We start from the raw sequence: 12,154 nt of genomic DNA on the forward strand, positions 1-12,154 counted from the left end.
TTCAAATAAGGCTGATGGTCCATGAGAAGGTAGAATGGGCATGTAGCTTGCAGCTAAGGCAGTAAGACTAGATAAGAAAGACTGCGTGGATGTTTTAATTTCTGTTTTTATATCCCCAGCATCTAACACAGTGCTTGTCACATGCAGGCACTTAATAAATGCTAGTTGGTACACAGATTGGCTGAGACTGGAAATAGCAAAATTAAAAGTAGATTGGTGTGGCATACTGCATCTGCAGAATTTAAATGTTATTAAATGAGTTTGATACGGAATTCAAAATTCTGGTGTTTTGGAATGTACCTGTATTGAACTGTCCTTCCAGCTGCTCCTGCCCCTTAGTAATCAATCAATCAATAATTAAGTGCCTACTATATGTTAGACACCATGCTAGCCTTATACAAGTACAAAGAATGAAACAAGTCCTATTCACAGAGAATACCTTCTAATGGGGAAGATAGTGCTATGACAATGAGAATCAAGAGGAAAGGGGGTGGATAATGAGATGTTTTAGAAGCAATTTTCATTTAGTAAAAAGAGTAAATTATTAAAAAAGACAAGTGAGCGAAATCTTTATCCGTTATAGACCAATTGTTGGACCAATTTTTGTGAAGTTTGCTTAAGATATGCCTAACATACCATCTCTCCTCAGGTAAGAATGTATCCAAATTACAAGCAAAGTACCTAAGAAGAAATAGTTTCTTATTCATTGAAAGTTCAACTGAAATCTATAAAGTGACAGCAATATCACACCACCAAATAATTACAAATAAGGACTGAAGAGATTAATGATATAACAAGATAACTTTAGGCCTACCTTCTGAAAGACATATAAAGATATCAGATTAGGTAGGAAATCAGTGATTCTTATTATTTTAATGGGCAGAATCAGTGTAAAAGCTGTTACCAGGCTCTCCTAAAAACACAGCTGACCCACCTGTTTTTGAATTTCTCAAAGTAGAGATATGTCAGTTTTAGAATTTTATCACACTTTGAATTTTGTTCAAAGCATAACAGCTGTTGTTTCTTTGAAAAAATCCATAAATCACTGTCACTCAGCATTAAATAATAGTGTGGGAACATAATTTGAAATAAGTTTTGTGCTTGGAGTATAACAAGTATGTAGTTAGGAATATGATTGACGTGACCTTCTTTTGCTATGTATTTACATCAATTTATCTATGAATAAGCAGCCTTGTTTCTGACACTTAACGAGAGTTACATAAGGATACCAACTAAAGAATTAGGGAGTGAAAAAAAAACAATTTCTATCATTAGTCTTTGTCAAATCTGATTGTCATAAACATTTTATAAGGTTATGACTAGTAATTAATATCTGTCTTCAACCTGACCATTTATTTCCCAGTTATTTCCACTTTTAAATAGAAGTCAGGTGACAGAGAAGGAAAAACTAATTTCAGGGGTTATTTTTGACATTCACAATGAAGTGACTTAATAAAAGTTCTTAATCAGTTGATATTAAAAGGAAAAAAAGTATTTGTAGCTTCAGAAGAGCAATTACACTAAATATTTCTTTCTTAATCCATAGGAGCCAAACTCAGCCAAAATGCTATTGTGTTTCTAAACATTATTTTTTCATGTCATATTGGTTGTTTCACATTTCGTTATCCCTTATGTATTGCTCATAAAATTGGAGCTATCTGAATGAAAATCTCCCTTCAGAATCAAAACTGATGTATAATTTCTGGAACTAATAATTTCTTGAGTCTTGTTATCCTCCAAAGGTTATATTCAATTTTTAGCAAATAATCATGGCCATTAATAAAATAGAATATTTACAAAATATTTCATCTACCATGTTTGAACTGACTCTTCATGTCAGAGAATTTTGTTGTAAATAGTTATGTCTGAGTTCATAAAATCCAGTATCATAAAACCATGTCCTCTCATGAAGACTAGTTTAGGGAGTAGAAAAAATTTTAAGGCAAGTCTAAGAGTTTGAAAGAAGGTAAGTTGCCAGGAAGATTAAAGAAAAATGTAAGTCAAGTCAACAAGCATTTATTGAGCTCCAACTGTGTCAAATATGACTGGCAAAAAAAAAAGATAAAAGATAATGCTTGCTCTTAAGAAATTCACAATCTAATGTGGAGAGAAAATAACTATTCACAAATGAGATCTGTAAAGGATTAATTAGGGATACTCTCCAAGCCCACACTGGAAGCCCAGTGCTCTTTTCTACAGCAAACAACATCTCTTAATAGCGATTTCCTTACTCTAAACTTGTGAAACATAACAGAATGTAACTGTGGTGTCTAGAAACAGTCTATGAGTAGGTTGATAATTGGCTATATCCTACTGGGGTACTTGTTGTTGTTTTTTCTTTGTATTTAACCAATGTTGATCTTGGAAGAGACAAAGTCATGTCTACTGAGGTACAAACTTATTTAATTTTCCAGGATATACATCTAACTAGAGTCTTCCTTGGAGAAAGTAGGATTTCAGATTGCGATACTTTAAATTTCCATTCTTGATCTTATTTTTTTTTCTAATTGAGAATAAGGACATTTAAAAATATAGAACATTTAATAGTAAATACAAGGTTGAATGCTTTCATTAGAATAAAAAGATAGGTGAAAGAAACAGGTAATTTTGATTTGACCAGTTCCAAAGTGACCTTTCTGCCCAATAGTTTTATTAGATACATACTTGTGATTAGTGTGTAAAGATCATGTGGATTGATTATCCACTTACTTAACCTCAGAGTCCCTTTGCAGAGTTTATATACATATAGAATGTATATCAACAAAGGCACAATGCTTTGAAGTAAAATTCAAGATTCATAATTAAAATTGTTAATGTATTCTAGAAATAGAATATTTTTTGTAAATATGGCTGTGGAATTTGATAGGAAAATGTAGTTTAATATAAAATATTTTTCCTCAACCAACTCTTTAGTAATACATCTAATGCATGAGATGAATTTAAAAATATGTAAAGAAAATTTCATATATAAATTGTCAATTAATTTGAAGATATGATCACATATAACAACTTATGTTTATGCATGGAATAAGTTAATTTATATATGGAGATGTGATGTAATGTGATGAGTATCAAGGCATCCGACATGCTGTCAGTAGAAAAAGACTTTTGTGAATGGGAAATAAACATTTAAATAATAGAATCCATTGGGATAAATTTCCTTCCCTCCCTCCTTTCCTTCTCTCTTTCCTTCCTGCTTTCTCTCCCTTTCTTTTTCCTTCCTTCCTTCCTGGATTTTTTATATACATTTGTGAAGAAATAAAGTCTGATTACTGAATAGTGCTTGCTGTGGTTCTAAACTGTCCAAAAGAGAAGTTTAAAATTTGCAACCTTAGAATCCTGTGTAAGATAAATTCCTTGTGTTGTTGAGTCAGTGCAAAGGAGAGGGAGGAGGAAGGTAATATCTTTACAATCTTTAGGAGAAAGCCTTATTTAAGTTAGTATCAGAAGATGAAAGAAAATGTAACAGTAAGTGGTCCAAGAATAACACTGTAGTCTCAGATGGCAAAGAAGGAGTAGAGAGAAGAGGACAGAATAGGGCTGAGTTAGGTAATGATGAGATATGTAGAGGTAGTAGGCAAATGAGATTGCCACCTAGACAGACAGTGACTCTGAATCAGAGGGATTGTAGGAATATAAAGTAAGAATTGGGTAGATAAAGAGTGGTAGAAGTGTCAAGTAGGAAGTAACTCATAGGCCAAATGGGACCTCAAGTTCTAATGATGATGTTGATATGATCACTTTTCTGCAGTTTGGTCTCCCACAGAGCCTTCTCACTTAATAATGGAAAGAGATGGAAGGGCTGAGACTTATGGTTACTGAGCATAATATGAGGGTGAAAAGATAGCAGCAGAACCTGTTTCCCAGGGTGAACTCAGTCACTTAATTTCAATCTGATATGTGGGTAACTGCTTCCCAAATAAAATATGAAATCCTTAGCAAGACATTCAGGATTCTCCATAATCTGGATGCAATGTGTCTTTCTAGATTTAATTCATACCATTCTCTTTCATGTGCTTTATATTCCAGACACACACAACTGCTTACTTTCTTAGGACCTCATCCTGCCACTGTAGATTTGCACATATCATCTCCTGTTCATGTGTGAAGCTGATTTCTAGTCATATGTAATAATCGTGGCTGAAATTGCTGAATTAACCATTCCAAATGCCTTGAATTTATAAGACAAACTTTTTAAGAACAATATTTTTTCTTCTTTTGCTAGCCCATTGAATGCTGTAACATGGGCATAGATTCTAATGGGACAGAAGAGTAGACAGATCATTTGTAATTAATTTTGTGAGTGACGATCAGTAGGTGGAGAGCTTTTCCTGAGTAAAAACATCATTAATTGAGGCAGAGAAACATACAACTGAACTTACCCACAGAAGCTATATCATCAAGCCAGAAAACAGCACATATGTGTTTATTATATGTAGGAGGACTAATCTTTCAGCCCTTTCACCCATCAAGATAGCAGTCACTTCAATAATGTTTTCTTCAAACAGAAAGACCAATTATATTTAAAAAAAAAAGATTCCAAAGGAAGGATGGCTTCATATTTGACATAGATCTGCTTGGAAATGATTATTTTGAAGGAAAGATCCTTGTAGAGCCTTTTAGGGTTAAGAATAAAAAAAAAGTAAAACTTTTAGGTTTCCTCTTCTTACTGGATTTTTGATCCCAGACAAATAGTTTAGGACAAATTTAGAAGTATGTCAAGGTTGCTTGGTGTACTTTAAATAAATACTGTTACTGAATGGCTTAAGGAACACAAAAATCTGGGCAGGCAGCAGGAATTTTATGGTTTTTCATTTGTCCAAGCAAATGACCAAGGTGGATTTGGATGTTCGCTACTAATTTATTCCTGGAGTATATTTCCTGATCTTATACTTGTGTTAATTTGAAGGAAACAAATTCTTTTAAATAAAAATGTGCTGCCTACAGAAAGAACCGAGGTGTAAATATTCTGTTGACAGGGCCTTGACCCAATTGGCAGAAGACTAAACTCCTAGGAGTTGAACAGGCTCTTCACATAGGAGGAGGAGAGGCTTCATCTGGACCTTAGTATGTGCAGTCTGTGTGTCATTGGATGTAAGACCACTTCTGGAAGAGACATACATATGGATAAGCTTCACTTACTCACCTAGAGGAGAGGAAGGTAATGAGTACCATTGAGACGTAGAAGAGGAACTTCATGTCCTAGAACACAATTTTCTATCTTTGGTAACGATGCTTATGTCAATGATGCATGTTGTTAGAACACATCTTAATTGCATCATAATTAGAAATAACATACCATCCCAATCCATGTAGTAGGTCTTAATAAATGCTTATTGATTGACTGAAGTTTAACAGAAAACTATATCAATATTCTGACCCCTTTATTTCAAAAATGAAGGTTATTGGTGAGTAAATCAAATAGACTAAAAGGAAAATTTGTGAAATATATCAAAAATGCCTGTTTATTGTGCTTAAATCGCATTCTATAGTATATGAAACAAAGTTAAATTTCTATTAACATCTCAAGGATATTATGTAAAACAACAGTAATATGCTTTTATCTATGAGATATATGTATTTTTAAAGGTTTGCATTTGACTTCACTTACTTTTTTAACTGTCTAATGCCCTCATTTTACAGAATAGCAAACTGAGGTTCAAAGAGGTTAAGTAACTCTTGCCTGAGGTCACATAACTAGTATAAAAGCTTGGTTGTGGAACCCTGATTGCCTGACTGTAAATGTGGTACTCTTACCAATACCCCTACAATAGCTAGATTGTACCACTTTTAACCCCACCGTTAAGTTCATTGCATTTAATTTTGTTAATTTGAATTCAAGAAATCTTTATTAAGCATCTACTATGAGCGAAGCTCTACAGGATGAGAAAAAATTCAAGAGAAGAGTGAGAAAGGGCATCCCCGACAAAAAAATAACAACAGTGTGAATAAATGCTTTGAGGAGGGGATATTTTCAGAGAAGTAGAGGAGTCCAGTTTGGGAATTTAAGTATTTTAAAGATTCTTTCTGTTTTCTTTACTCTCAGAATTGAAAAGAGTCAACAATTAACCTACTCCAGACTGAATACCAGATTAACTTCAAATCAAGTTGATATACAGGTACAATTTCCAAGTCACTACATAGAATATACTGCTGAGATTAGAAACAGAATGCAATTGAGTGTGCTTTCAACAATTAGCTGCTGTTTGAACTAAGGCAAACAACTTATGATATTTAAACCTTTTTCTTTGGGACTCAAATCCTCACATTTGCAGCATGCAAGAAGAGAGAGCAGAGCATCACTATTTAGAATTCACAATGATTTATTGTTCATTTCTCAGCCTTGGATGACCAGGGTTTCTAATGAAGAGCAAGAGAACCAGATATGTTTCTATGATGAGGATGGCACAATTACAAGTGACACATGGCAAAATTGGAGAAATGAGATGCCTGTACTGCAAGAGACCCAATTTCCATTTGCTAATATACTGTTAGAAAAGCCCACTGTTCTGATTGGCTTCTGTCCTACTGGGAGAGAGCCAGTTGTCAAGCTCAGTTAGCAGGGGTATTTTTCTTTCCTTGCTTAAGCTATTTATAGCTTTATCTATGGGAGAAAATATACAGAGGGTGTTTCTCAATAAGCTAATACTGGAACAGGTGATTCTATAGATAAAGGAAAGATACCTATAAATGAAGTTTGTAACCCATTACAATTCTCATGTTCACTTACCACCTAAATCAAAGGAGGCAATTTTCACTCTTAAGAGAATTCTTAAAAAGCAGAGTCTTGAGTTCAGGGAAAGGGGAGATAAAACACAGCTTATAAAAGATGAAAATAATGGTTCTTTCTTCTTTTTGAATAGTGTGATAGTTTCTAAATGGAATCTTTAATAAGTTTTTGAAATAAAAAAATACTACAATATGCAATAGGAGAAGATAAAATGTGTTACCCCTGATTTGTTTTCCTTTGTCTACTTTAAATATTGATTTCTTCCATGAGCAGCAAAATATCCTGGTTGAGTCATGGAAAATTAATATGTATGTAATCTTTTGAAATAATAAGTAGTTCTTTCTATTGGTCTTCCAAAATGAACAAAGAAGGAGGTGTGCATAGTGGCAAGTTGAAAACTGGTCTCTAAGTCTAAAAGACCTGGGTTCAAATCCTGCCTTTGAATATATTGGCTATGAAACTGTGGATGAGTCACTTAACCCCTCTTAGTGATTCAGGCGGTTCTCTAAGTGTAAAAGGTGAAGTTGCAGATCTATATTGATGCTTTTTCTCACTGAGATTTCCCCTCACCAATGAAATTACAAGTGTGGGGAGAAAATGTCAACAAATACATCAGCCAACTTCCTCTCTATTCTTATTTCACTACCCTGGCAAAAATAAGCCATCATTACTACATACCTGGATTATTATAATGTCTCACCAATTATGACTGCTGTGGCCCAGTGGAGAGAGCACTGACCTGGAGTTCAAATCCTGCCTCAGACACTTACTAGCTGTGTGACCCTTGGAAGCCACTTAACCACAGCCTGTCTCAGTTTCCTCATCTATAATATGTGGATTATAATAGCACTTCCTGAGATTGTTGTGAAGACCAAAGGATAGTATTTGTAAAACATTTTCCCAAACCTCAGAGTGCTGTATAAATACTAGCTATTAGGTAATAGTTTCCTAATACGTATTCCAATCTTTACTGTCTCATACTACCAGTCTGTCCTTCACATTACTGCCAGAATTGACTTTATTACATATATATATATATGTATATATATACACATACATATATATACATACATATATACATATACATATACACATACACATATGTATATATGTACATATATATGTATATATACATATGTGTATGTGTATATGTATATGTATATATGTATGTATATATATGTATGTGTATATATATACATATATATATGTATACACATACATATATATACATACATATATACATATACATATACACATACACATATGTATATATGTACATATATATGTATATATATACATATACACATATTTATTTATTTATTTATTTATTTATATTTGATCATTCCCCTCCTCTGTTCAAAAACCTTTAATGCTTACCAGTATGACTCTTTCTAGTCTTTTCCCTTCCATACAGTCTCTGCTTCAACCAAACTGGACTCCTCTACTTCTCTGCAAATATCCCCTCCTCAAAGCATTTATTCACACTGTTGTTATTTTTGTCTGAGATGTCCCTCCTCACTCTTTTTCTCTTGAATTTTTTCTCATCGTCTAGAGCTTTGCTCATAGTAGATGTTTAATAAAGTTTTCTTGAATTCAAATTAACAAAATTAAATGCAATGAACTTAACGGTGGGGTTAAAAGTGGTATTACAATCTAGCTATTGTAGGGTATTGGTAAGAGTACCACATTTACAGTCAGGAAATCAGGGTTCCACAACCAAGCTTTGAAACTAGTTATGTGACCTCAGACAAGAGTTACTTAACCTCTTTGAACCTCAGTCTGCTCTTCTGTAAAATGAGGGTATTAGACAATCTCAGTGTTACATCCTACATAGTTTTCTATTTACACTTAGTGCCAGAAGACAGCAGATATCTTAGCAACTCAATCAAAATAGTGTTTAAAATATTTTTATCTCCTATATTTTTTCTTCTAATTTGACATATTTCTAAATTTATTCAGGGAAATAGGTAGTATGGAAGGAAATATCCTTAAGCCTTAGCTAGACTGGAGAGCCAGATACTAAAACTATTTCTAGGAAGTATTCAAAGATCAATACATTTTAAAGATAATTCAGACTTCAAATAAACTTTGCCCCAAATGTCAATATAGCTGAGTTGAGAACATTGAAGAAAAGATGAAAATATTCAGACAATTACTTCCATTCAGTACTATTTTTTGCATGTCATTTTGACTAAAGTCTTGCTTCAGAATGAATTTGGTTCCAAGAAGCTAAAATAATGTTGTGATGTAGTGAAACCCTATCTTTATGAATTATGATCTTTTTCTTTTCTTTCCTTCCTTCTTCCTCCCTCCTTACCTCTGTTCTGGGTTTCGCTGCAATTTCTCTTTCCCTAAGGAATGCAATAGTCGAGAGCTCCGTGTGCTGTGAACTGTGTTAGACTCCCAGTTCTTTGAAAGAAGAGATGCTGTCCATTTTATCTTTTTATACTCTAAGTTCTGTGCATCACATTTTTATTGGTAGGAGTGTGTGACACACTTGTCATAGATGTAGGAAGCTCTTAGTGCAGAAAATCTATCAATCAATACATATCTGGCAGCATATATGTAAGTTATTAGAATTTATAAGGTTTTAAAAATGGATACCATTCCAAGGAAACACAAAAATCATTGCTTTTAAAAAGATCACACTTCAATGACTGTTAGAGTTATTGCAATGGCTTTTGGTGTGGCAAAGTCAGACATTTTGAGGATTATTTAAGCACCCAATGAAACTAAATCACCAAACTGAAACAGAAACTGAATCAGCAAAGGTAAAAGGCTTAAAGAATTGACTTAGGATACTAAATAGCCTAAATGGCTTATCCAAGTAGTCAGGAGTGTCAGAGGCAACTTAAACCCAGGCATTCTTGACTATAAGCCCAGGCTCTTATGTACCATATCAAACTGCCTCTAATTCATAGTAAGAAGAAGAAACTTAATAAATATTTGAATGAATGGCCTCTGTTTCACATTCTTCCAGTCTTATTCCAGAGGCCTGTTCTACCCTTGTCCACTGAGTATCTCTCATGGTCCTAATATAGAGTTGCTTGACAAAACACTCAGATTATGGTTTCTATAATGGATACATTCATCATAACAAAGTAGACCAATGAAGGTATAGGTTGAAATAACCTAATAGTTATTTAAATCAAAAGTTCATATGAGTCCCTTTTCTTCTTAAAATTGCTTTTCCACCTAGTAACTAAATTTTAGCAAGGAAAGAAAGATTTTAAATTCATATGGAATAAGAGTTAGACTATTCCTAGTGATATCCACATCATTGCTAAATTGCAAAACTCCTATTTATCTAATTTCTTTCTAATAGGAGCCACCAATCTCATTAGTATCAACAAATACAAAGGACATTTCAGTCCATTATATTTCAATTGCATTCGGTTCCTAAAGGAAATGTTGTAAAACCCGTGATAACGTCGAGAGATAGAATATAATGTAATTCCCTTAACTTAAATTAACCTGGAATCTTTTTTAATGCTATTTTGCTTTTTAAGGCAAATGAAGAATGTCTAGTATAATCAATAGATCAACTAATGCAATTCCACGACAATTCTAAGTTCCTACATTTTAATGTATTTTACTTGAAGTTCTTCCACTCCAACACAAGAACATTATTATCTCAGGACACTAGAGAGAGATTGTGAATAGAGTCATAGTAAAGAAGTTCTGTGTTCAAATCTAGCCTCTGGCATTTACTAGCTACATGACTAAGGATGAACAGTCATGAGTTTCAGGCAATTCTCTTAGACCATATTATTACTTATAGATAGATTCCAGTCTATGTAGATGAGCAAGTTCTCACACTAATAAAATCACAGCATAAAAATATTAAAATTAATTTGAACTTCAAGTAGTGAACCAGAGAGGTGATTCACATAAGCATCCCCAATCTGTAGCAACAGTACTCTGAAAAATTTTAATCTAAAAAGGTTTTCCTAGCTGTATGAACTCAGTTAATTTTGGTTGCTAAACTTATTTTAAATTGTAAGTTGATAGCTTCCTTTCTGAAGTTTTCATTTAGAATCTCTAATGTTTTGCACTAAATATACCTTGCTCTACCAATTTTTCCTTCAAGGTTAGAAATAATGTGTATTATTATTTGAGACATTCATTGTTTCTAAAAACATCACAGTTATTGTTGGTCAGGTTTGTCTGACTCTGTGATCCCATTTGGGGTTTTCTTGGCAAAGATGCTGAAATGGTTTGCCATTTCTTTTGCCAGCTCATTTTACAGATGAAGAAATTGAGACAAACAGGGTGAAATGACTTGCCCAGGACTACACAGCAGGTTCTAAAAGAATAAAATAAGCACATGACAAATTTGTGAAGAAAGAATATGTAACTAAAATTCTTGCACTGTATTCAGTTTCCCTGCATGCTCAGACTGGATCTCTACATTTGATAGCAAGAACCAGTTTGGTTGAAAGATTTGGTCATTTCAAATTCCTACCAAATGAAGGCATTAAGTGACAGAATCCTAGAGGACTAGTTCTCCTGGATTACACCCTTGAAGGTTTGTGAACTGGACTTATCCACCCAAAACTTTGCATTAGTTCAGTTCACACATACACACAAGTTCAAAGAGATGGAAAACACCTTGAGAGTTATATCACAGTCTTTACTGAGGGAAACGGTTAATGTCTCTAAGTCAGATCATAGAATCATAGATTTGTAGCTCGAAATGAGCTTTGAAATTACCTAGTCTGGTCTGGACTCTGAATTTCAAAGATGAGCATCCTGAGGTGGATGTGATGAAATTCCTTGCTCAAGGTATCATGGGTAATGTCAAGATCCACATATTGGTCCTTTTAGTTCAAGGTTAAATTTTGTACTCTCTCAAAGAACTTTTCTCTTTGGAATCTCCAGAAATTAGAAAATACTACCATTTTCCTTTTCTTTTGTTGTAGCCTTACTCTTTTACCAGTATAATTACCCTATAGATGGAAAATTAGTTCTTAGCAGGGGTATGCTGATAAATATTTAGTAACTAGCACTCCAAAGGTGGGGGGGGGGGACAGGACGATGTTTAAGTTTATCTGCTTTATTAACATTTTTCTGTATCACTTTCTTAATCAACAAAACAATAAGTAAAACTCTAAAAACTTAAAATTAGAGCTTGTATGAGCTGACTCTAGCACACTACTGCTTCCTAGGTCCAATCTGTCTGCTTTGTCTTGAGCCAATTTTTTATCATTCAGCAGGATAGTCCCTGTTCTTGAACTAGAAGGCAGTAATGAAGTCATTCCTTAATCTTCCAGAGACTAAACAATCTCACTTCATCAGAGAACTTTATTCTTTTGTAGAAACATTTATTATTAAAGAATTCTCTCTCTCTCTCTCTCTCTCTCTCTCTCTCTCTCTCTCTCTCTCTCTCTCTCTCATCTGATATGTGCATATGTGAATATATCC

This window comes from Phascolarctos cinereus, unplaced genomic scaffold (assembly GCF_003287225.1).
Source record: "Phascolarctos cinereus isolate Bilbo 61053 unplaced genomic scaffold, phaCin_HiC Scaffold_726;HRSCAF=1367, whole genome shotgun sequence".
Classification (NCBI taxonomy): Eukaryota; Metazoa; Chordata; class Mammalia; order Diprotodontia; family Phascolarctidae; genus Phascolarctos; species Phascolarctos cinereus.